General features: G+C 40.5%; 1 protein-coding gene and 1 pseudogene across 10 annotated transcripts in view; one reads left to right on the top strand and one right to left on the bottom strand.

Moving 5' to 3' along the window:
- The window catches only part of ITPR1 (inositol 1,4,5-trisphosphate receptor type 1), a 363343-nt gene that overhangs the window by 264520 nt on the left and 75818 nt on the right, over positions 1 to 23005 (bottom strand). The window lies entirely within an intron of this gene.
- On the top strand, positions 18934 to 18979 carry LOC116467677 (U7 small nuclear RNA; annotated as a pseudogene).

Genomic DNA, 23005 nt, shown 5'->3' with positions numbered 1-23005 from the left:
AAAGAATGCAGAAATGAAAAAGATAATTGGGGAAAAGGCAATCTAAATACCAAGATCCTGGGAAAAGCGAGAAAGCCATGCCCATTCCAGGCCCTTGGACGAAGCAAAAAAGCCAGCATCTTTTGTGAGTCCCTAGTTTCAAAGGGAAGTTTACATTGAACTATGTATCTGATGTGTAAACATCTCATTAGTGAGGGCTACATCACCACCAGCCATGGGTGGTGAGAATTCTTCAGGGTACCCCCATCCTGCAACTGCCTCAGTTCAAATCAGATACCCCAGAGCTGCAAGCAAGCTCAAGTTCCCAGCGCAGAACTAGATGGAAGTGGGAAATAGTCCTTGAAACTGGTGAAACAGCCCTTTCCAGGAATAACGAACCCCGCAGCTTTACCAAATAAGGCAAGTGAAAGCTAAAAGCCAAGGAGGAACAGGCTCAAGCTGTATCTTTCCTAAAACTAGCCAGCTGGATGATAGAAATGTGAGTATCTCAGTTCCACTAGCCTGGATTGCACAGGGGAAGAGAAAATGCTGAGAAACTACAAACGGAAAAACATTTTGCCAAGGAGAGGCCTGTAATGCACTCATCCCAGCCCCTTCAAGAACCTTCAGGAAGTTTCAAACCCACTAAGCTGCTAAACATTCTCTTGTGAAACACATAACACAAACTGGAACGGGTGTCCATGCTAAGATTAGTGAGAAAAAAAAAGTTAGTGAAAAAACGCTAACTTTTTTTTTTCCAAGTCTACATTTGTAGAGTTTCAGAGCATGAAGTTCAGATATAACATGGATATTATCATAAAGTGACACAATGAATTTCCATTTTTGAAAGTGAAAATATTTACGAGACTACTTCCATTTAAACGTTTATTTAGCTGTATTTTTTTGCTTCCAAAGAAGGTCCAAATCCAATTTCCTGTTGTAGCAAATCTCCCTTATAGGAGAAATGGCTTGATTTTTTAGAAATCTTCTTCTTCCCCTATATGCCAAGAGTTTCTACATGCTGAGAAAATTTTAAATAAATATTGGAGAGGAAGATTGCTAAAGTAAAGGCTGGTGGGTGAAAAGAAAGAAAGAAGGAAAATCTGCCTAGGGTTCTGATTTAGATTTCACCACTGTCTTCTTCAGGTCTCAGACAACGTGCCACCAGCCCAAAGAGCACAGACATATTAAGGCAGAGGCAGCAGCTTCCCTGAAACACGCACAGAGCTGGAAGAAGGAGAACACATTCCATAAATTTTTCTAGAAAGTCTAGTATTGCTTTCACTTCCCTTGAGTCATTTAGGTTTCTGAAAGCTAATCATCTCCCAGAAAAAATCTAACAGATGGTAAGACACTTTCACAGCCATAAAGAGATGTATACAAAGGGTTAAGAGGCTTAGAAAAAATACGTTGTCCAGTCAATTGCTAGTTTGTTCCAGAATGAGTCCTCTCTATCCACTTCCTTTTCATGTAACATGGTCAACCACTCATCATCTTGGATCTTTTTTTGTCCTTGAAGTGTGGAGATGATAACACAAATCTCAGCAGAATAGAGAAGCACACAAGACTATGCCCATTTTCACACCCACACCGGAGAACAAGCTGAATGCATACACACGGATGCGTGGGGAGAAGAGGGGGTGACCATCCGTCCCTTCACAGCATGCTAACAATTTTGTCAACTGGCTCCTCAACATACTCAGACTGGGGTGGCGGGGGTGGGGGAGGACATTTTCCTATAGACACAGCAGGAACATGGCCTCTAGGCATTAAATTAACCAGCGGTTTCTTTGGCATGTTCCAACGAATCTAGAACCCAAAGCTCATATGCTAAGGGGAGAGGAAAATTGCCTACTTGATAAAAATAAGAGGTATCTAACCTGTGAGCTCAGAGCTTGATTTCTGATGCCAGTTTGATAAGACTGGGAAATGCACTTCTTGGTAACAACACTGAGGCCAGTACGGGATCAGTGAGTATTCAAGTCTCACGCATAGCATGACTTAAGAAATGACAGCAGCATTAGGAAATGTGCTAAAATTTTAAAAGGCGTAACAACCCTGTCTTCTGGTTACCCTAACCTGTGATCTGTTTATTTCCATTTTCCTTTTTTAAAAAAAGAAAAAATCCTAAAAAAAAAAAAAAAAAAAACCTCACAAAATCTTCAAGACCCAAACAGACTATTTCTTTTAAGTAATAAAAAAGAAAAAAGCCTGTCTAAATTATTTTAACAGTTTGTGTGGGCAAGATGACATTTTTAGTCCACAGGGACAACTGTAGGTCCCTCCAACACCAGAAAAGCCTCAGAATGACCTTGCAAAACTAGTTATTGGGGACAATTCCTGCCGTCTACTATTTAGTTATAACCAGGGCAGAAAACAACACGGTTCCCCCTACAGTCATTTTTGCATCACAAATGGTTTCTGAGCATTTGGTTATTTTTAGCACTTTATACAGTGGAGTCTGCACAAAGCAAAAATAGATGTTTGCTTCACATAAAACTTGTAATGGGGTGGGTGTTGCTTGTTGTCCCAGACTCATTTAATACTGAGTTGAGATGGCTCCCAATATAGATTACCACTACCATCCCAAATATTCCTCAAAGAGGCTCATGGAGAATATGGCAACCCACCTAAAACTGATGTAAAAGCAACCACCATACACCATACTGGTCTGGGAAGCACAAAGAAGCCTTTCCTGGGAGTTTTTAACCCTACACCAGGGAGCGAAGCTCAGGACAGAGACTAGCACAGCACCACAGCATCACCGTAGATGTATTTCATCTCGCAGGCCACCTTCTGAAGAGGACAAGACTCACGTGGTCCTCTCTGTAGCACACAAGGTGCTGACCTTGCCCAGTCCTCCTCTACTCTGCTGATGCTGCCTCGGCGAAAACACTCTCCAAGGTGGCTGGGCTGTCAGGGTGGATTTGGGTCCCTTCTAAGTGATCCTTGGGGGAATTGCTTGGAATTTTTTTTTATCAGTATGTGAAACAAGTGGTATTTTAAGTTTCTGAAATGTTTGAGTTTGGTATGTGGAGGAGTCAGGATAGGTTTATATCCCAGGTCAACACAATTAAATCTTATGAGTTATGGAGTTCAGAGGTAGAGAGGTCAATTAACTGCTCTGGCACCTAACGTGATTTGTATTTACAGAAGAAACAATGGCTGCTCCTAGATGGAAACATTCACTCCTCCTGCCTGATGTTACTCTTACTGAAGGAATCTGCTCAAGGGCGCCACTCACCCTATGCCCCCACTGTATCCCTCTTCCCCAAGAGGCGGCCCCATTCAGTGACTGGAAGGTTTGGGAGGAGGACTAGGCATGCTCAGTACAGCCCCTGCAGCTTGCCCACTGAGAATCTGTTGTAATGGGCTCAGCAACAGAAACTCCGGCCCTGCAAGAGGTTGGGAGTAAGGACAGTAGTGGAATACTATGAGCAACACATGGGACAGCAAGACAAAGGCCACATCCTTGACATGCTTTACGAGTGAGCTGCAGAACACAGGTGCAGCAAGCTCTCTGCGGTTCATCTGTCACCTCCCCCATAACACTTGTTCTCCTGCCAGGGACATTAGGAGATTAGATGACTAGGCTAATTTGAACAATTGGCTTGGCAGTTCTTACAAAATAAAATGTGGGGGATCTGTGGGGTTCTCCTGTCCTGCCCTCACTTTGAGAGGGTGATGTGGGTCATAAGGAATGGCTGGATGAGTTAAAAACCACTTGTCTGAACCAAAAGCCAGACAATTCCTTATTGAACCTAAAACTTAACCTTCCTTCTCACTCCTGAATACTTAATGTTAATATCCTCCATCAAGGGCACGTGAACCATATATGCTTTAAAAAATAGTAATAAAGGGTTTTTTTAAGGCTGAATTTAACATTCAAAATACAGTTCGATCTAATTGTGCAATACAGATATAATATGCCTGGAATCTTTGGGGGATGGGACTATAAAGAAAATGCAATGAAGGAGAACAGTCCCACAAAGTCTCTGTCTAACCCTGATTCAAATAGCACCAGAAAGCACCCATCATGACATTTGATGATGCCAATTTTCAATTCTGTATCATTAAAACAAACAAAAACCCTGGCTCAATACACTGTCTAAAATGAACTTTCCTACCCAAAGGAAGCAAGATCAGTTAGGCTTTCTAGCTAAAGGGAAACCACCAAAGATGGATATACTCAACTGGTGATTGATTGACCAATATTTCCTTTCTCTAAGCAAAGCCAGAAACCAATTTCAGAGTCATTTAACCTGCAGGTAGAAAATTAATTTCCATGAAGATAGCTCTTGATCAGGTTACAGAATCTATATTATACTTCCTCTAATCTATAATTTTCAACATTTAAGCTGTATAATATATGTTATACATATATACATATTCAGCCATTTAATAAGTAGCAAGTATTTAGGAATATTTATTGATATTAATAAGAAATTATGATCACAATTACATAACTAGTATTTACAGGGGTCAGCAAATGCTCAATCATATTGCTACAATGTAGTAGTAACAATGTTCTAGGTACTGTGTATGTACTTTACAATATTATTTCATTTCATCACCAGAACAACACATCTTTTAGAAGAAGAAATTGCAGCTGGAAGAGGTTAAGTAATCTTCTCAATATCACACAGCTGATGAGCTATGGAGCTGGAACTCAAACCCAGGTAGGGTGACCCTGAGCCTACTACCTTAAGTCAATACCCAAATGGTGCTTCTTTGTATCAGAATGTTCAGGTCACAACAACCTTGCCTGGGAGCAAAATCAGCAATATCACATGGGTCAATGGAATTTTTGTTCTACTCAGTATTTTGGAACCTCAGAATGACAAGATAAAAAAACAAAAGATGCCTTGACCCCGTGGGTCCCCCTCTCTCAATAACAAAGTGAAGCTCACTGTTTACTTTGTTTGCTATATGTCTACATGGACCAGTGTAAGGGCTGTGTGTTCACACAAGATGAAACCTAAAATAAATTAAAAATCAACAATAAGAACAACTTTCAGAGGTGCAGTCATCTACCACTCCTTCATTGTTCCTTGGAAACTCGGTATGGCAATCATGAGCGTGCCAACCACGTTTAGATTCTCATACACAAACGTTGGTTGGAGGAGCACTTAGCACGTGGCTCTATGAACAATGATAACTCAAACACTGAAGAAGCCCATCACAGAACAAAGGACCAGTTGGTCAGGCTAAGCACCAAAGCCCCTTCTGGCTGTGGGATATTATGAGTTCCACAATTCTCACTGGCACACCCACCCCCACACACACACACAATATATATATATATATATACACACACACACACACAATAAAAATTCTCACTGGCAAAGCAACTTGGAATAGCAACTTTGTTGTCAGACACACAACTCATTTGAATGCAGAGGCCTATATACAATTAATCCATCAGGTCAAACCGAACTGCTCCCTCCTATGATTTGTGCATTCTCTGATACTGTCACTCAAAAGAAAAGACAGGAAAAAGATCACTCTAGAAACCAAAAAATAAAAAAAGTGGCAGAAAAAAACTGTTTTCTATAGAATCTTACATAATTTAGTTTTTAACCTCATATCAAACCATTTTTAAAAAGAAACATGCCTACACAAGAGCTCAATTTATTCACTTACAACCTTTAAAAAGCCCAATGGTGTCAAGAATTATAGCAATCTGAAAGTAATCCTTTTTCTCTTTTTGCTTGCTATAAACAAACTATGAGCTGGAAGGGCTAATATTTCAAGACGAGTATAGAATGTACAGTTTCACTGGCATTGTTTGCTGGATGAGCTTCAGGTAAAAATGCAACTATCCTTCAAGATTTTCTGTGCCAGCCTATGCTAACTTATGCAGTAATGTAAGATTGAGGTGGGGGAGAGCAGAACAAGAAATCAATATGGCCTCTGTCTAAATAACTACAGTTAGAGGACCCCAATCTAGACACCCCTAGCCTCATTTCCTTTATCACGTTTGTCACACTTGTAATTACAGTCTGTTCTGCTATTTTGTGACAGTTGGCAAAGTCAAGAAATTTTGTTTTATCCAAAATGTTATCCTTTTTTTCAGTGATGTAAAAAAGAATTAGAGGTTACAGAGGACAAGACTTTCCATCATAAAATTGTTTTTCTGGACAAATTTCAACAGCAAAGGTATTATTGTAGTTATAATGCACTTTGTTATTATAAGCTACTATAGATAGTAGGCCTTGTGACTATAAGCTGAAAAAATACAAATCAGTTGATCAACACTAACAAAAACCAACCTGATCTCAATTTAGGAGATCTTCAGTGACCCAAAAGATGTCTGCTCTCTCCAGACATCTAGCGCTAGTCAGTATGGTTCACCAGCTAGCAACATCAGCATCCCTGGAAGTTTGGTGAAAATACAGGGCACCTCAGTTTTTATTCTAGACCCACAGAATCTGCATTTTTAACAAGAGCCCTGGGTGATGGCCTTGCAAATTAAAGTTTAAAAAGCACTGCTGTACACGATCCAAATAAATCACAGCAGATTGCATTCAATGAAAGAACTCAGGGCCAACTAACAAGCTGCCACTCAAACACTGCAGGTGCACAGAGAGCCATGTGGCTCGTCACGTGCCATCATGTGTCATCATGTGCCCAGGGCCCTCATTTCAATAAAAGTGTATTCACTAGGGGGGTCTGTGGAACGCAACTCTACCACATATAACTGGCAGCGTGGGGAACACAATTCATTGTAGGAAAAATTCCCATACTTGTTCTACAACTGACACCTTCATTAGATTGTCAACTCCCAAAGGCAAGGCTGTATTGATTTTTTTCTTCTTTTCAGCAGGATCCCGGGGTCTAGCCCAGGACTGGGTGTTTAGAGGAAGTGCTTAATAAGTTTTGATGAAAAAACAAACAAGTGTTTATGACCCTTTGGGAAATCTCTGAATTTCAGCCCAATCTCAGCTGATCCCTCATGAGTTATTACCTCCCATTCCTTTCTCTTAAATGACAGGGTTGAATAGGAAAATAACCTTTAAGATATGTTCCAGCCTCCACATGTCAAGGTGCAAATTATTCAAGAATGATATTTTCATTTAAATATTGACTTCATTCTGAAGGCACCTGCAAATAAAAACATTAGCTATAGATTGTAGCATTCCATGGATAATGGGCTCCATTGCCATGACCCGTTTTGCCATCGGTCCCTCCAACGCTAGGAGCTGCCTGGCATATTTATTGTTTCTAGATAAATTTTCTTTTTCTGTCTCAGGAATGAGTCTGCCTCTTCACTGAATGCTATCATTTTTTACTTCCAAGCATTTGCCTTCCACCAATCCTGCCCTCTCTCCCTACCAAGACTCCTAGTCATCACTTCTCATGGTATTGTCTGAACCACCTACACGTAAACCTCTTTGTGAAGATCCATAACCCCAGGCCTCACCTCAGACCCACAGAATCTGGGGGTTGGACCCAGGAATCTACATTTTTAACTTGTTACCAAGATATTCTTATGCACGTTCAGGTCTGGTTCCAACCTATTTGTCCAAAGGCCGATTTGAGTACTATCTACTCTAACAACTCCAATCGCCCATCAGTTCCATTCCCTATCCATCAGTTCCTTCTATGAGCTCAACGTACTTAACAGTAGAGAAATTCATTTTATACCACCTTGTAATGCTTGCTATATTAATTATTGCCTATTATGATTTTGTTCATTCATTATAAAGAAACAATAAAACGACTTTGTGCCTCATTAGACTATAAATCTCTTATCACCAGCCACATTTCTTTTTTTTTTCTTTGAGACAGCATCTCAGTCTGCCACCCAGGCTGGAGTGTGGTGGCATGACCATGGCTCACTGCAGCCTCGACCTCCCAGGCCCAAGCGATCTTCCTTCCTCAACTACCCAAGTAGCTGGGACTACAGGCATGCATCACCATGCCTAGATAATTTTTTATTTTTTGTAGAGATGAGGTCTCACTATATTGCCCAGGCTGGTCTTGAACTCCTGGCCTCAAGCGATCCTTCTGCCTCAGCCTCCCAAAGTGCTGGGATTACAGGCATGAGACACTGCATCCAGCTGCTGGCAACATTTTTTTTTTTTTTTAAAAAGACATCAACTTTTTTTAGCCATTACTTTCTCACTGCTCTTACACAAACACACCCTACCCTCCTCCAACACAGGGTCACTGCCAGCCCTTAATAATATTAAATATTTCACAATAACAAAACAGATTGATGAGAAATACACAGTCTTGTGTTTCAGCTCTTAGTCATTCATCAATCTAGCTATCCATGCCAACAGTGAGACAGGTCTGGAGAGACAACCATCAACAAAGTCCCTGAGGGTGATGATATTTAATAAATTTTCTTCTTTTTAAGGCAATATTTTATCTTCCAAGCATATTTTAACTTCCAAGCATGCTACCACAGAATCAGGATTCAACCCATTTACTCTGGCTTCCTCATATAAATCCTTATTCTATATGGAGGAAGCCAGGAAAAGATGATAGAAAAATCCCATTGAAACCTTCTCTCTGGTTTTCCTCTATCCTCCCCCAAAGATGAGTGTGATCTCTTTTATTTGTGCTCTCATAATACGCTTTGTTTAATCTTGGCACTAAGTTGACTGTGTGATATTCTATTTGAATACCTCCACCAGGAGATCTTCTTGCAGGTAGAAACTATGGTGGGTTTGTTTTCCTAAGAAAGTCTTTTTCACTAAAATATAACATATTTGCAAGAAAAGTACAGAAATCATAAGTAGAGAACCTGAATTTTCATAAAGGTACATGCATATGTAAGCACCATTCAGTACAAAAAGCCAAACATCACTTGTACTCTAGGAGTGCCTCAGGGAGTGTCCCTCAGACTGCATTTGCAATCATCTTTGAATCTCTTGCAATTGATAGACCTCTGGCTACCTATCCAAAGACCCTAGAAGCCTGCAGATCCATTTTAATTATTGTTGCTTCTAACAGACTAGTAAGACTGAAATAGACTTCTCTAGGCCATGAGGCAGTGTGAACAGGCAAAATTGATGTTCCAATCCTATATCACTGTGACTGACGCATCAGAAGCTCTCTCCCACAGCATGGAAGACCATTTAAGGTAGAAGTACTCTGCTCAGCAAGCGTGTGCAGATCCTTTAGAATTAACTGACTGTTTCCATCAGAACAACTTCATCATAAACCCAGCCGGGGGAAAACAAAGCTGTTATACATGATTCTAATCCCGGAGCCCCAAAGTACAGGAGGATGCCAGTATGATCCCAAACAAACTGGGAAGAAAAGCCCATTGTTTTTTGATATTTTGGTAAATTTTACAAGGAGAGTAAGAGGAGATTCTATTATATAATTCAGAGACTTGTCAACCAACCATCTCCCCTGCAGGAGGAATTTCTGGCTTTGCTTTATAATGCTTTAAAATCCATTTCCGGCATTCATTGTGCAAATGAAGCATTGCCCTCACATTACAACAGGAAATGTGACTGCAGGTAATAAGGAGCAGCCAAGACTCAGGAAGGATGATCTGGGGCCAAAAGGCAGAGGCAAATAATTCCCATCAATCCCTGAATTGTTTTTTTCAATAAGAGGCTGAAAAAAAAAAAAAAAAAGAAGATGAGGCATCTATACTTTCCCACTTAGACCTCATGAACAATAATAGCCCATAAATTATTTCTAGCTGGGGAAATTGGCTAGAAATGGTAGACAGATTACAGCATTCTCCTGAGCAACCACCCCCACCTGAGGCGCCATGTGTACATGGGGTACCTCTGTCGCCATGGCCAAAGCTGATTAGATACAAGGCTACAAAATATTATTTTACACACTCATTCCACAAATATTTATTGAGCATCTTTTAAGTATCAGACATTCTTTCAGATGCTGAGATAGAAGCCCTGTATTCATGGTGTTTACATTCTCCTGGGGGAAACAGCCATAAGAAAGTCACAAATAAATACAATATGATGTCAGAAAGTGGCAAGTGTGCAGAGAAAAAGAAAGTAGGGTAAGAGAATAGAAAGAGTTGACAGTGAGTACCTTTTTAGAGATGCTGTTTGGAAAGGCTTCTGTGAAAGGCAAATGTCTGTGAATACAGCCACCCAGGTTGAGGAAACATCGAGTGCAAAGGCCCTGAGGCAGGGACAATCTTAGTGTGTTTGCGGCAAGTACAAAAACCAGTGTGTCTGAAGCCAAGCAAGCAAAGGAATGAGAATTTTTAAGACATTATAAACCAAGGAAACAACTTTGAATTTTATCCTCAGTGTGTGATGGGAGTCATTACAAAGTTTTAAGCCAGAGGAATGACAATATGTAGCTTATATTCTTAAATTACTACTCTGGTTGTTCTATGGAGATCAGACTGTAAGGGGGCAAGGATTGAGACCAGGAGACCACTTAGAAGACTAGTATCATGGTCCAGACAAGAGCCAATGGTGACTCAGAAAAAGGTGACAGTGATAGATGAGAAGCAGTCAGATGTAGGATATATTTCAAATATTATAAGTCAAGAGGATTTACTGATGGACTAGATTAGGGCATGAAATAAAGAAGCCAAAAAAAAGACTCCGAGGTTTAGATAGATGTGGAGAAATTAGAACCCTTGTACACTGTTGGTGAGATTATAAAACGAAACAACTGTAATGGAAAACAATATGGAGTTTCCTCAAAAAATTAAAAGTAGAGCTACTATATAATCTAGTAATTCCGGTTCTGGTATATAGCCAAAGAAATTAAAAGCAGGGTCTCAAAGAGATTTGCACATCCACAGTCATAGCGGCACTAATCCCAATCTTCAAAAGGTAGAGGCAACCCAGATGCCCACTGATAAATGAATGGATAAACCAAACATGGTGTACACATACAGTGGAGTATTATTTCACCTTAAAAAGGAAGGAAATCACGTTGCATGCTACAACACTGATGAACTATTAAGACATTCTGCTATGTGAAATAAGCCAGTCACAAAAACACAAATAAAATATGACTCCAGCTATATGCGGTATCTAAAGTAGTCAAATTCATAGACACCAGAATGTAGAATAGAATGGTATTACTAGGGTCTGGGAAGAGCAGGAAAAGGGGACTTATTGTTTAGTGTGAACAGAATTTCAGATTTGCAAGATGAAAAAGTTCTGGATATCTGTCTCACAACAATGTGAATATGCCTAACACTCCTGAACTTTACACTTAAAAATGGTTAAGATGGTAAATTTTGTATTAGGTGTTTTTACCACAATTTTTAAAATACGAAACTCACATTATCTATTATGCTTGTGATATTAGTAAATAAAAATACGAAGCATCCTAATTAGCAAGACATTAAAGATCTATTTTACTTAATCAGTGTCACATGAAGCTTTCAAATTTGCTTTCTTTTATAATATATGTATTATATTAGAACTATAATATATGCATATAATTTTAAAGCATTATTATTTAACCAAGGATTTGATTCCAAGGTTTAAATAACTGGAAAAATGAAATTGCCATTTACTGAGAAAAGACTGGGAGAGGCCATTTATGAGGAGGAAATCAAGTGGTCTATGTTGGGTATAAGTTTGAGACGCCGATGAGATATATCCAAATGGATATGTGGAGTAGGATGTAGTGTATGTGAGTCTGGAGTTCAAGGGAGAAGTCTAGGCTGAAGACAGAAACTTATGAGTCATCAGCATCAAGACAGCATTTAAAGTCATAGGACTGGACCAGCTCAATAAGCAAAGTAAAGAAAGAGATGAAGACTGAGCACTCAGCCCTAGGAGACTCACAAGTAGACTTAGGAATAACTAATCCATGAGCTAGGATTTAGGGATATGAATTAGACTCAGACAGTGAGGTCTAATTCATATCCCTAAATTCATAGTAGGTGCTTGAGCCACAAAACTGCATAAAATTAAAATTGATGTAGCCACAAAGGGTCACAAGAGTTGGGGGTGGGGGGCAGAGTGGGAGAAACAGAGGAGCAGAGATGAAAGAAGGGTCTCAAAGTCTCCCTAACATCTAGCAGTCCCAATTCTGGTGAGACCTGCCCATTCCAGGTTTCCTATTTTTATAGGCCTGTGAGCTTCCCTGTTCTGTTTATGGTAATCTTCAAGCAACTTGAGTGGGTTTCTGTTCTTTACCCCCAAATATTCCCTGATGAAGGCCTAAAGAAGGGAGACAACACATGTGGTAGGTAAGAAGTGAAATCAGGCCGGGTGTGGTGGCTCACACCTATAATCCCAGCACTTTAGGAGGCCCAGGCAGGAGGATTGCTTGAGCCCAGGAGTTCGAGACCAGCCTGGGCAATGTAGCAACTCTACATAAAATTTTAAAAACTTAACCAGGCGTGTTAACATGTGCCTGTAGTCCCAGCTACTTGGGAGACTGAGGTGGGAGGATCGCTTGAGCCCCAGAGGTCAAGGCTACAGTTAGCTGTGATCATGCCACTGCACTCCAGCCTGGGTGACAGAGCAAGACCCTTTCCAAAGAAAGAAAAGAAAAACAGAGAAGAGAAGAGAAGAGAAGAGAAGAGAAGAGAAGAGAAGAGAAGAGAAGAGAAGAGAAGAGAAGAGAAGGGAAGAGAAGAGAAGGGAAGAGAAAAAAAGAAAAAGAAGTGAAATTAGTTGTTATCAATAAAAATTCTAAATCTTATGTGGTGAACTGCATCATTTAGCCCCAGCTCTTCACTCCTCCTTGTATCCATGCCCTCTGACATGAAACTTTGTAATGCCAATTTACCATAGGTGGGCTGGCCGGCTCTGCCCCTTGATTTTGGACTCAGCCCAAAGAGACATGCTTTGGTCAGCAGATATGACACAAACAAAGGCTTCATGGACTTGTGCACTGGGCTTGCTCTCCAGAGCCACTGTCATTGCCACAACTGCTGGTGAATGAGAGCCAGATGGAGCAGAGCCAAGTCATTCAGTCACCTCACTCTGTCCAACAGCAAGCCAACCCTCAGGCCTATGGGCAAGCTCATCCAAGATCAGCAGAACCTCTGTGACCACAGACACACATGCAAAAAACACTTCTTGTTGTGTCTGCCTGAGGTTTTAGAACTGCTATGTGGCAAAGATAACTGATGCATCATATATAAAAACACACTTGGATTTGATCAACTTTTTTCTTATCCAGTTATCACCACTGATACGTGGGAACAACTTGGCTCCCCAAAACGGCCAAATATGGACAGAAAGTATTGACAGGGCAAGAAAAGGGAGCTTTAAAAAAAATCTAGATTATACAGAATGCGGTTGATCTATCCACAGCTACTGTAGAATTAAATATCATTTTAAGGTTTATTGTAAAATAAATATATAAATAAGCAAAATAATACAGAAGGCTATCAGGCATTCAGATTCTCCTATTCATGATTTGCTGTACAGGTGGTTAAAAACTAAAAAAGTAGTCTCTTTTTTTCCTTTAAGAAACAGTCTTTAATTCTTGTAGCATAAAAACATCATTCATCTTCAATGAGTGGTTACATGGTCTACTTGTACTTGTTAGGTCAGACCGTACACTGGCTTCCAAAAGCATTACTTAGAGGATGATTTTAAATATACTCACATTCGCATTGCTTTCTTAAATGCTATTCACAGATTATAAGAAATTTTTAACACAGAAATGGCTATTTTATGAGAAGTGCAAACATGCATGATGAACTGAAATTAACATTTCAATAGTCTGTCCTTTTAATTTGATAATATCACGAGGCTTAGGAACTTGAGAAGTTTGAAAGAAGTCTAACTAATGACCTCACATTTGCCTCAGATAAAGTTTGAAATCTAGTCATTTTCTTTCAGCAACTACATTTGTTTTCTACACTGAAATAGTAAGCCTCAAAGTATAAGTGTAAAAACATGCAATTCTCCAAAGTGAAGGGCAGCACAATTGTGGCTATTATACTTGGGACTCATTAACTCAAGAATATCAGTAAATACCAGCCCTCCACCAACCAACAATTTAAAAATGTTAAATTCCCACAAGAAGTTCTTTCCTTGAACCTGAATATAATTGTCTTAGGTCTTTAATAGCCATTCAAAAAAATTAAATATGCATAAACGCATTCAACGACTAGTCTTCAAAAACCATTGCTATTCTAGAGTTCAATGTGAACAAAGTTTAAGGTTAAGGAATGATTTCTAAAACTATGCAACTCCCATGACAAGCTGGAAGATCTGTTCTCAAATACCAAAACACTCATGTACCCTTTTAAAGACATCTCTAAAACAGCTGGGTTACCTATGCTTGCAAACACATGGCATCATTGCTTCCCAGTTTTTAGATCATAGGTTCCATGATCCCTCTGACTACACAAAAAGAAAGTAAAAGGCATTTCTAAAAGGCATCAGAGATTTGAGTTTAAGAGCCTTTAGTTTATGGATGAGGCCAACACAGAGGATCGGCAATGCACAAGCTTGTCACACAACGTTTCATTTGTTGACGCTCAATATTCATTTTTCCATTGAAAATGTAGCCACAAAAATGACTTGACTTATAAAAACACAAAATGTCCTTTGTTTATAAATCTATAAACATACTGTTATACTGTTAGAATACTAGAAACTGTTTTAAAATGTTTTAAAAATCAAATTTTATATTTTATATGGCCAAATATAAGGAAACACATCTTCCACACTGTCACCAAAATTAACTTTCTTTAAAATAAAAATAAGGCAAATTTAATGATGTCACCTTCCAGCTTAAAAACTTTCATGGGATCCCCCTGGATTCTACAAGATAAAAGTCCATGTGCCTTGAAGAGAGCATAAAAGAACCTGCCCCATTCAGAGAGTTTGGATATTTGTCTTCACCCAAATCTCATGCTGAAATGTGATCCTCAGTGTGAGGGGTGGGGCCTGCTGGGAGGTGATGAACGGAATGAGTTCTCTAGAGATCTGGTCGTTTAAGAGCGTGTGACCCCCTCCCCATTCTTCTCTTGCTCCTGCTTTTGCCATGTGACATACCTTCCACCATGGCTAAAATTTCCCTGAGGCCTCCCCAAAAGCTGAGCACAAGCCAGCACCATGCTTATACAGACTGCAGAACTGTGAGCCAATTAAACCTCTTTTCTTTATAAATTGCCCAGTCTCAGAGGTATTTCTTTATAGCAATGCAAGAAAAGCCTAATACACTCATAGAGCCCTCATCAACATTTTCAGCCTCATCTGGAACCATATCCACCTGACACCTGGCTCCCTCTATTCCAGCCTCACAACATGGCTCATTCCTTACTCAAACTATGGCCTTCCATATCTCCTTGGTTTTGCAGGCTGCGTTACCTTTGCTGGAGTGCCTCTGTCTACCTGGTCACTATCTACCCGTGTGGCAAGACCTTCAAGATCTTGAAGCCATCCCTGCCTTCATAGCCCAGACACACCTCCTCCTCCCACACAGCTCCCTATATTACCAGCCACACTTCACACTGTCAATTAGTTCTTCACACAACTATCTTCCCCTTTTGGATGAGGTTAGCTCCAGGGAAGAAATAATGCCTTAACCCAACTTGGGATCCCCTGCACCTGGCACATAATAGGTGTTCAGCAAAGCTCTGTGGAGTGAGCAAAGGGGAGAAGAATAAAAGAGAAGTTAAAATAGAAAAAGATGAAAGCATGTAGTCCTAAAAGACAGTAAGGATCTCAGCAATAGAGTATGCCTAGTTTTTACTTTGTCTCAGTTCCCATCAAAGTTTTTAATTTTGTCTTCTGAGGTTCTCCAAAACAACATCACTAGCTACCAGAAAGTTTTAACACAAACTCTATGTAATGATCCTGGCCTCCAGGGCCCAACTATGTAAAAATCACAGACTCTTAATCTCCTTCTCTTCTCAGGTCTGCGCCTTCAGGCTCCCCCATCCCCACCCCACTGCACCAACTTTGGCATAGATTTCCAGTGACCACATATCGGATAAATACCTGATAAATCTATTGAGCAGCACTCTCACCTTAATTATTTGACTTACTGGGAGTGTTGATAGTATCTATCATTGAACCTCTCACACCTTTAAGAACTAGCTCAAGGCGGGGCACAGTGGCTCACACCTGTAACCCCCACACTGTGGGAGGCCAGGGCAGGTGGATCACTTGAGCTCAGGAATTCAAGACTAGCCTGGACACATGGTGAAACTCCACCTCTACTAAAAGTACAAAAAAATTAGCTGGGTGTGGTGACGCATGCCTGTAGTCCCAGCTACTCGTGAGGCTGAGGTGGGAGGATCACTTGAGCCCAGGAGGAGGTTGCAGTGAGCCAAGATGGCACCATGCACTCCAGCCTGGATGGCAGAGTAAGACCCTGTCTCAAAAAACAAACAAACAAAACTAGCTCAAGTGTCACCTCCTCCGTAAAGCCCTCCATGACCCACCCCAGCCCCCAAGCCCACTGCACATGGTTGCCTATCATCTTCATTTGCCTATCTCTAATCTCAGTTTGGACTTGGAGTCTAGCGTGTTCTATGTTATATTGCAAACGATTATCAACATGTCTCCTTTCCTACAACAATTTAAGTTGCAAGAAAAAAGGAATTGGTCTTCTTAGGCTTTATCTTCCCCCCTCCAACCTGTAACATTACACAAATTCAACAAGGTATTACTCTATTAGCAATCACTTCTTTTCTCCGGATCACTAGTGCTACAGGAATGGATAAGAAAGGGTAAGAGCAAAAGAAAAATAGTGATAACAAAGTATGAAATTGTCCAGGGTTACCCAGGTAAGAATTGAAGGGAAGACAACACTTCTTTTCAATTAATGCTAATTGAACACATTACAGACCACACCCTACGAGCTTTCCACATATCAACTTGTTTAACTCTCAACATTCCACTGAAATAGGTATTATTATCCCCATTTTACAGATGGGGAAACTGAGGTAAAGAGATTAAATGTCTTTCTTGAGGTCATACAAGTCGTAAGTGGCACTGCCAGGATTCAACTCAGGCAGTCTTAACCTACATTGCATTACCTCTCAAGATACACACCTAGGAGAAAGACTGCGGAACAGAAGATTGCCTAAGCTGAACAGAGAAAGAAGAGGAAAAGAAGAGAATATGATAAACACTCAACTCTCCTGAGGAGGAAATTAAGAGAGGGAAAACTGGTCCTGACTACTCTTGGTGCCAACAGAATATCTAGTAGTGGCCAAGGCCCAGGCCCAGTTTGGGCTGATTACAGGCCAGAGTTGTACGGGAACAATGAAGGGAAGGTGGACGAAAGAATCTGCATTGCATTCAGGAGGTTAGGAACCTGGGAAACACCTCTATTTTTGCAGGGTGTTTTACTGTGTGTGTGTGTGTGTGTGTACCCATTCAGGCATCCTGGGCCAAATAGTCCTGGCTATTTCTCTGCACTCTCAACTCTGACCTGGCTCTGAACTCTAATTCTATCTGGCCTTACTTGGCTGAACTTACCCACCTATTCCTTACCTGTAAGCTCTTTATTTATTCAGAGCTGAGGTTCTAGGAGCTGATTCAACAGATAGAGGTTTGCTCATAGTAGAGACTGGAATAAAGGTCAATACATTCTGGGAAAACAACTCCTGTGCAACAAACTACTACTCTATACATAAAGTCAGAGTTCATTAAGGTAACTGTCCATCTGAAAAGCAATCATCAGACTCACGAGTTGAGGGTGGCTCTTAGAAGATCTATCCAACAGGGGAAGGAACGAATACAGCCTTGGAAAAATCTGAGGTTCAGTTTCCAAATTGGCTCTGAATTTGGCTTACAAATTCTTACAAGTCATTGACTTTTTGATTTATTTGTTCTCTGAATTTATAGATCTCTCCATCTCCAACATACTTTTATGCAGTTCATTTGAGGATATGTTACAGCTCATCGTACAGGGATTTGGCTAACAGGAAAAGCAATGGGCAAGACGGGGCCAGCATTACGCCACTCAGATTCATTAGGAGTGAAGCTGAACTTCCTGGCACAAACCTTAGATCAAAATGGCAATAAATGAAAAGGACAAGGAAACAACTGCAGCCTAATGTTCTCACACATCAATATCGCTTTTGATGTTAATATACTTAGTGGAACATGAAAATTGCTTTTCAAACCACTTGGACATTCATCTCCAAACTTCTGAAGTTGCGCTCAATTTAATTCCCTAGAAGTTGAAATTTTAATTCTGTTTCAATATCAATCACATTTCCACTTAGCATAGAGTCAGCTATTCAATTGTTTGCAGAATCCAATCTAGTTCAAAAGAGAATTGGTAGCCATTCCGACCTTCGTCTTGGGGAGACAATCAATACAGCCTGCTCTCTGTGGGAACACACTCTCCTGCGGGCCAAGGGGAGATGCTGACCCCAGCCAGGAAGGAGAAAGACTGTTTATTTCTTGGCACCAGGAGGCAAAATTTAATTTCAGTGTTCATGAGCTTTTCATCCTCAAAGTGCTTCACAAATATTAACTAATTAATATTCTCAGTACTGCTGCATATTACATAAGCTCTTTCAGGGATAAAGAACAAGGGAGGCACTGAATGGACCAGGTGGTAGAATTAGGAAGATAAGAAACTAACCCCACAATGAGAAACCTTTTACGTGGAGGTGCTATTAGTGGCTACGGCAGGCTCCAGTGCTAGTGGTTGTGACTATTCTATCAACTCTAGCAGTAAGAAAAATAATGCTGAAACTAGGGCTGCGGTGATAATGAGCTGAAGGTTCTTTCTGGAACTAAGCCTCAGTTCCCTCAAGTGAGGCTGCTTACAGAACAAACTCCAGGGGGTGCTTATGAGGAATCAATAAGGTGACACATTCAAGATCTTATCACAGAGGAGCCTACCAATGCTCAGTACACACCAGCTGTTATTAAACAAAAAAGGGGCCGTGGCTTCCAGGTGTCTGAGCAAAAAATGGGTTAAACAGCTTCAAAATGTTTGCAGGTATTGTCCATATTTTCAATTGTGAGAGACAATGAATTTAGCCAAATTATATGCACCTCTTTTATGAGGTGAACTGTGTCCCCACTGTAAAATTCCTATGCTGAGTGTTACAGCTCTTTTAGAATTTGTCTAGCGCTGGAAAACCCCTTTTTTAAACTCCCATGTTGAAGTCCTAACCCTCAGTAGCTCAGAAAGTGTCTTAGACAGTTCAGGCAGCTATAACAAAATATCATAAACTAAGTGGCCCATAAACAACAGAAATGCTTTCTCAGAGTTCTGAAGGCCTGGAATTCCAAAATCAAGATGCCAGCAGATTAGGAGTCAGGTGAGGGCCCACTTCCTGGTTCACAGATGGCACCTTCTTGCTGTGTCCTCCCATGGTGGGAGGAACAAGGGGGCACTAATCCCAATCACCTCTCAAAGTCCCCAGCTCCTAACACTACCTTGGTTATCAGGTTTCAACATAGGAATTTCAGGAGGACAAAAACATGCAGAACGTGACTCATTTGGTAATTAGTTCATTACAGATGTCATTCGTTGAGGTCATACTGGAGTGGGGTGGGACCTATTCCAACATGACTTAGATTCTTATAAAAAGGGTAAATTTGGAGAAGTTCACACCCACACAAAGAACACACTCAAACATGAAGGCAGAAGAAATACAGCAGAAGCCAAGGAATGCCAAAGACTGCCCGCCAACCACCAGGAGCTAGGCAAGAGGCATAAGGGATTTCTTCCTACGCCTTCAGAAGGAACCAATCCAGGCCGGGTGTGGTGGCTCACGCCTGTAATCTCAGCACTTTGGGAGGCCGAGGCGGGTGGATCAGCTGAGGTCAGGAGCTCGAGACCAGCCTGACCAACATGGTGAAACCCCGTCTCTACAAAAATTCAAAAATTAGCCAGGTGTGGTGGCGCACACCTGTAATCCCAGCTACTCAGGAGGCTGAGGCAGGAGAAACGCTTGAACCCCGGAGGTGGAGGTTGCAGTGAGCCGAGATCACACCACTACAGTCTGGGCGACACGGTGAGATTCCGTCTCAAAAAAAAAAAAAGAAAAGAAACCAACCCAGCTGACACTTTAATTTAGGTGAGACAATAAATTTCTGTCATTCAAGCCATTCAGCTTGTGGTACTTTGTTGCAGCAACCCTAGCAAACAAATAAAACCTCTATACACGATTAGTTTTGTTTAATAAACAAACATGAACCCACCAAATCCTGCACACAAGCACACTGGTCTGTGGGGTCACAGGTACTCAAAAATACCACATGAAAAAATGTAGCACCGTTTAATCTTGATGCCAAAGAGAGAGTAAAGGGAGCCCTGAACATCAACACAACTCAGGGTACCAGAAACACGTACTCTGCAATTTGGTAGGAAATCAAATTTTTATCACCCAAACTTCATGTGGCTAATAAAAACCCAACTTACGTAATAATTCTCAATATGCATACAGAGAGGACAAATTGCTTTTTTTTTTTTTTTTTTTTTTTTTGAGACAGGGTCTTGTTCCGTCACCCAGGCTGGAGTGCAGTGGTGTGATCCCAGCTCACTGCAGCCTCGATCTCCCAGGCTCAAGAAATCCTCCTACCTCAGCCTCCCGAGTAGCTGGGACCACAGGTGTGCATCACCATGCCCAGCTAATTTTTTTTATTCTTTGTAGACGTAGGGTGTCCCTATGTTGCCCAGGCTGGTCTTGAACTCCTGGGCTCAAGCAATCCTCCTGCCTTGACCTTTCGAAGTGCTGGGATTACAGGTGTGACATTCAGCCAACAAATTAATTTTTACATGGTCTTGACTGCTCCCTGAGGTGTGCATGGGCCAAGACACACCAATTGGCTCCCTGCTGTTCAGCTTTCTTACTGTTTCTCCAACATTGCACGTACCTACATCATAGCTTTTACCCTTGGTGTTCTTGATGCTAGCATACTGTGTCCCCAAAGATACACGTGGCCAGCTCTTCCTAAACTTGTGTCAACCTCCATGTTACCTCCTCCAGAAGATTTCCCTAACTGCCCTATCTAGTGCTGGCCCACCCATCCCACCCCCAGTCATGCTGCATCACATCCTTCTTATTTTATATTCTTTCCAGTGTTTATCACTCTGATGTAATCTTGTTCATTACATATTGTTTGCTTCTTGGTGTCTGTCTCACTCCACTAGAATGTAAGTTCTATGGGGGCAGAGACTACATTTGTCTCACTCAACACTATCTCCAGTGCTTAGCATGCTGCACAGTGCACTGCATGCACTTGATTTTTTTTTTTAATGAATGCGACCACCGTCCAAGGTGAATCATTTTTAGTTAAGTGCAAAGTCTTGCAGTTTATTCAAGGGAGAACCACTAGCCGGTACAATTATAAGATCCTGGAAAATCTCAACACACAGGGTTGGCAAATCTAAAACCTAAGATATTGGTAATGCATATTTAAATGATCCCTACTATAAATAATTTGTTCAATGTAATATAAACATGCCAGATAGTCCTTCCTAAGTAATCTTAGTGTAAACAATTAGTCCAACTGCTTCACTCACTATCTTTTTGCACATACTATCAGTAAAATAGTATGTGCAAACAAAATAAATAAAATTAAAATTAAGAAACCTATGGTTATCATAAGCCAAACTTTTAATAAAATTGGGACTATTATAATCCAAAATGCAAACCTACTTGCTGCAACTTAACATTACTGTCTAATAATTTTTCTTACAAAAAATAGAAATTGAGAATTATTGTTAGAATAGCAAGATATTTTGATGAGCTGTATCTAAATTCCAAACTTTTACAGCAGGCTTGTCCAACCCACGGCCCAGGACGGCTTTGAATGCAGCCCAACGCAGATCTGTAAACTTTCTTAAAACATTATGAGATTTTTTTTTCATTTATTTATTTATTTATTTAAGCTCATAAGCTGTTGTTAGTGTATTTTCTGTGTGGCCTAAGACAATTCTTCTTCTTCTAACATGGCCTAGGGAAGCCAAAAGATTGGACACCCCTGTTTTACAGGTTCAAGAAGTAAACAAATGTTAAAGACAAAATTGAATAAATGTCAATGGCCTAGGAGCTATTCAATTCAACTTGTCTAAATGACTCCTCTAAGAAAAACAGCCATCCTGAGTCATGAGCTCTGAATCCTCAATGTGACCTTTGAGCAAAACAAACAGTTATCTGTTTGTATTTTAAAATAGTTATTGGCAGGTCTATTGCTCATGTTCTTTTAACCCACGTTAAATTAAAAAATAAATCCTTTAAGTCATTCAGGCTAAACCATGAATATTACAAACCAATGTTACGATTTAAAAAAATAATAAAGAAGTCCCCAGGCCAATTCAACACCATCCAAAATCCACCCAGATCCCAAAATCAGTTAAGTTAACTAATATACGTTCTTTCTTATTTTCTCCTTTCCTCTTCTTTTTTATCCTATATTGAGCATTGGACCCAAAAAAGTAAGTTTGAACCTAGAAATGTAGTGAGTTTCATTCTTAGGACACATATTCTATAAAATTACGTATTTGCAAAAGTCAACAGGTTTAACCCCCCACCCCCCGCCCACCAAAAAAAAAAAAACTGGAAAGCTGGTCAAATCAAGCTGGGATTTCTTGAGCCATTATTAACCACTCGGTCACATTATCATTATCAGTCACTGGAATTGGTCGTATATTTTTAGGACAGTACAGGTAGACAACGGGAAATTCCACGTCATCCTTATTAGGGCAGCTGCTGCATTTGTTAAGATGGAATTTCACTCTCGTCATTATCAATTACAGAAAGCATCAGCTACTAGGCCAAGCAGGTATCTCATTTCATATGAGACTATTTATTTAAAACGACTCAGCACTTACAAACACATACTACATACAGACAATTAGCAAATCGCAGCTCACCAGGTCAGCTGCTAAAAATAAATCAGGAGACATTAAACCTAAGATTCTCCTCCTCATTCTACGGACATCTCCAGCAGAATCAATGAACACAGGACCTAAGTCATCAGCATGCATCCTCAAAGCAGCAAAAGGCCATCTTGAAATCAATTCATCGGCCTCCAAGTTGTCTATGATCCTGGATTCAAAGCACCTATGCTTTAGCAAAATTCAAAAGGTTAAAAGAACACCAACAAAAAGCCAATCGAACCAAGATAGGAGTTCTAGAGCATTCACTAACCACTCAGTT

Source organism: Hylobates moloch, unplaced genomic scaffold (genome assembly GCF_009828535.3).
Source record: "Hylobates moloch isolate HMO894 unplaced genomic scaffold, HMol_V3 SCAFFOLD_4, whole genome shotgun sequence".
Taxonomy (NCBI): Eukaryota; Metazoa; Chordata; class Mammalia; order Primates; family Hylobatidae; genus Hylobates; species Hylobates moloch.
The sequence above is the reverse complement of the archived record's forward strand: the minus strand, read 5'-3'. Positions and strand labels throughout refer to the sequence as shown.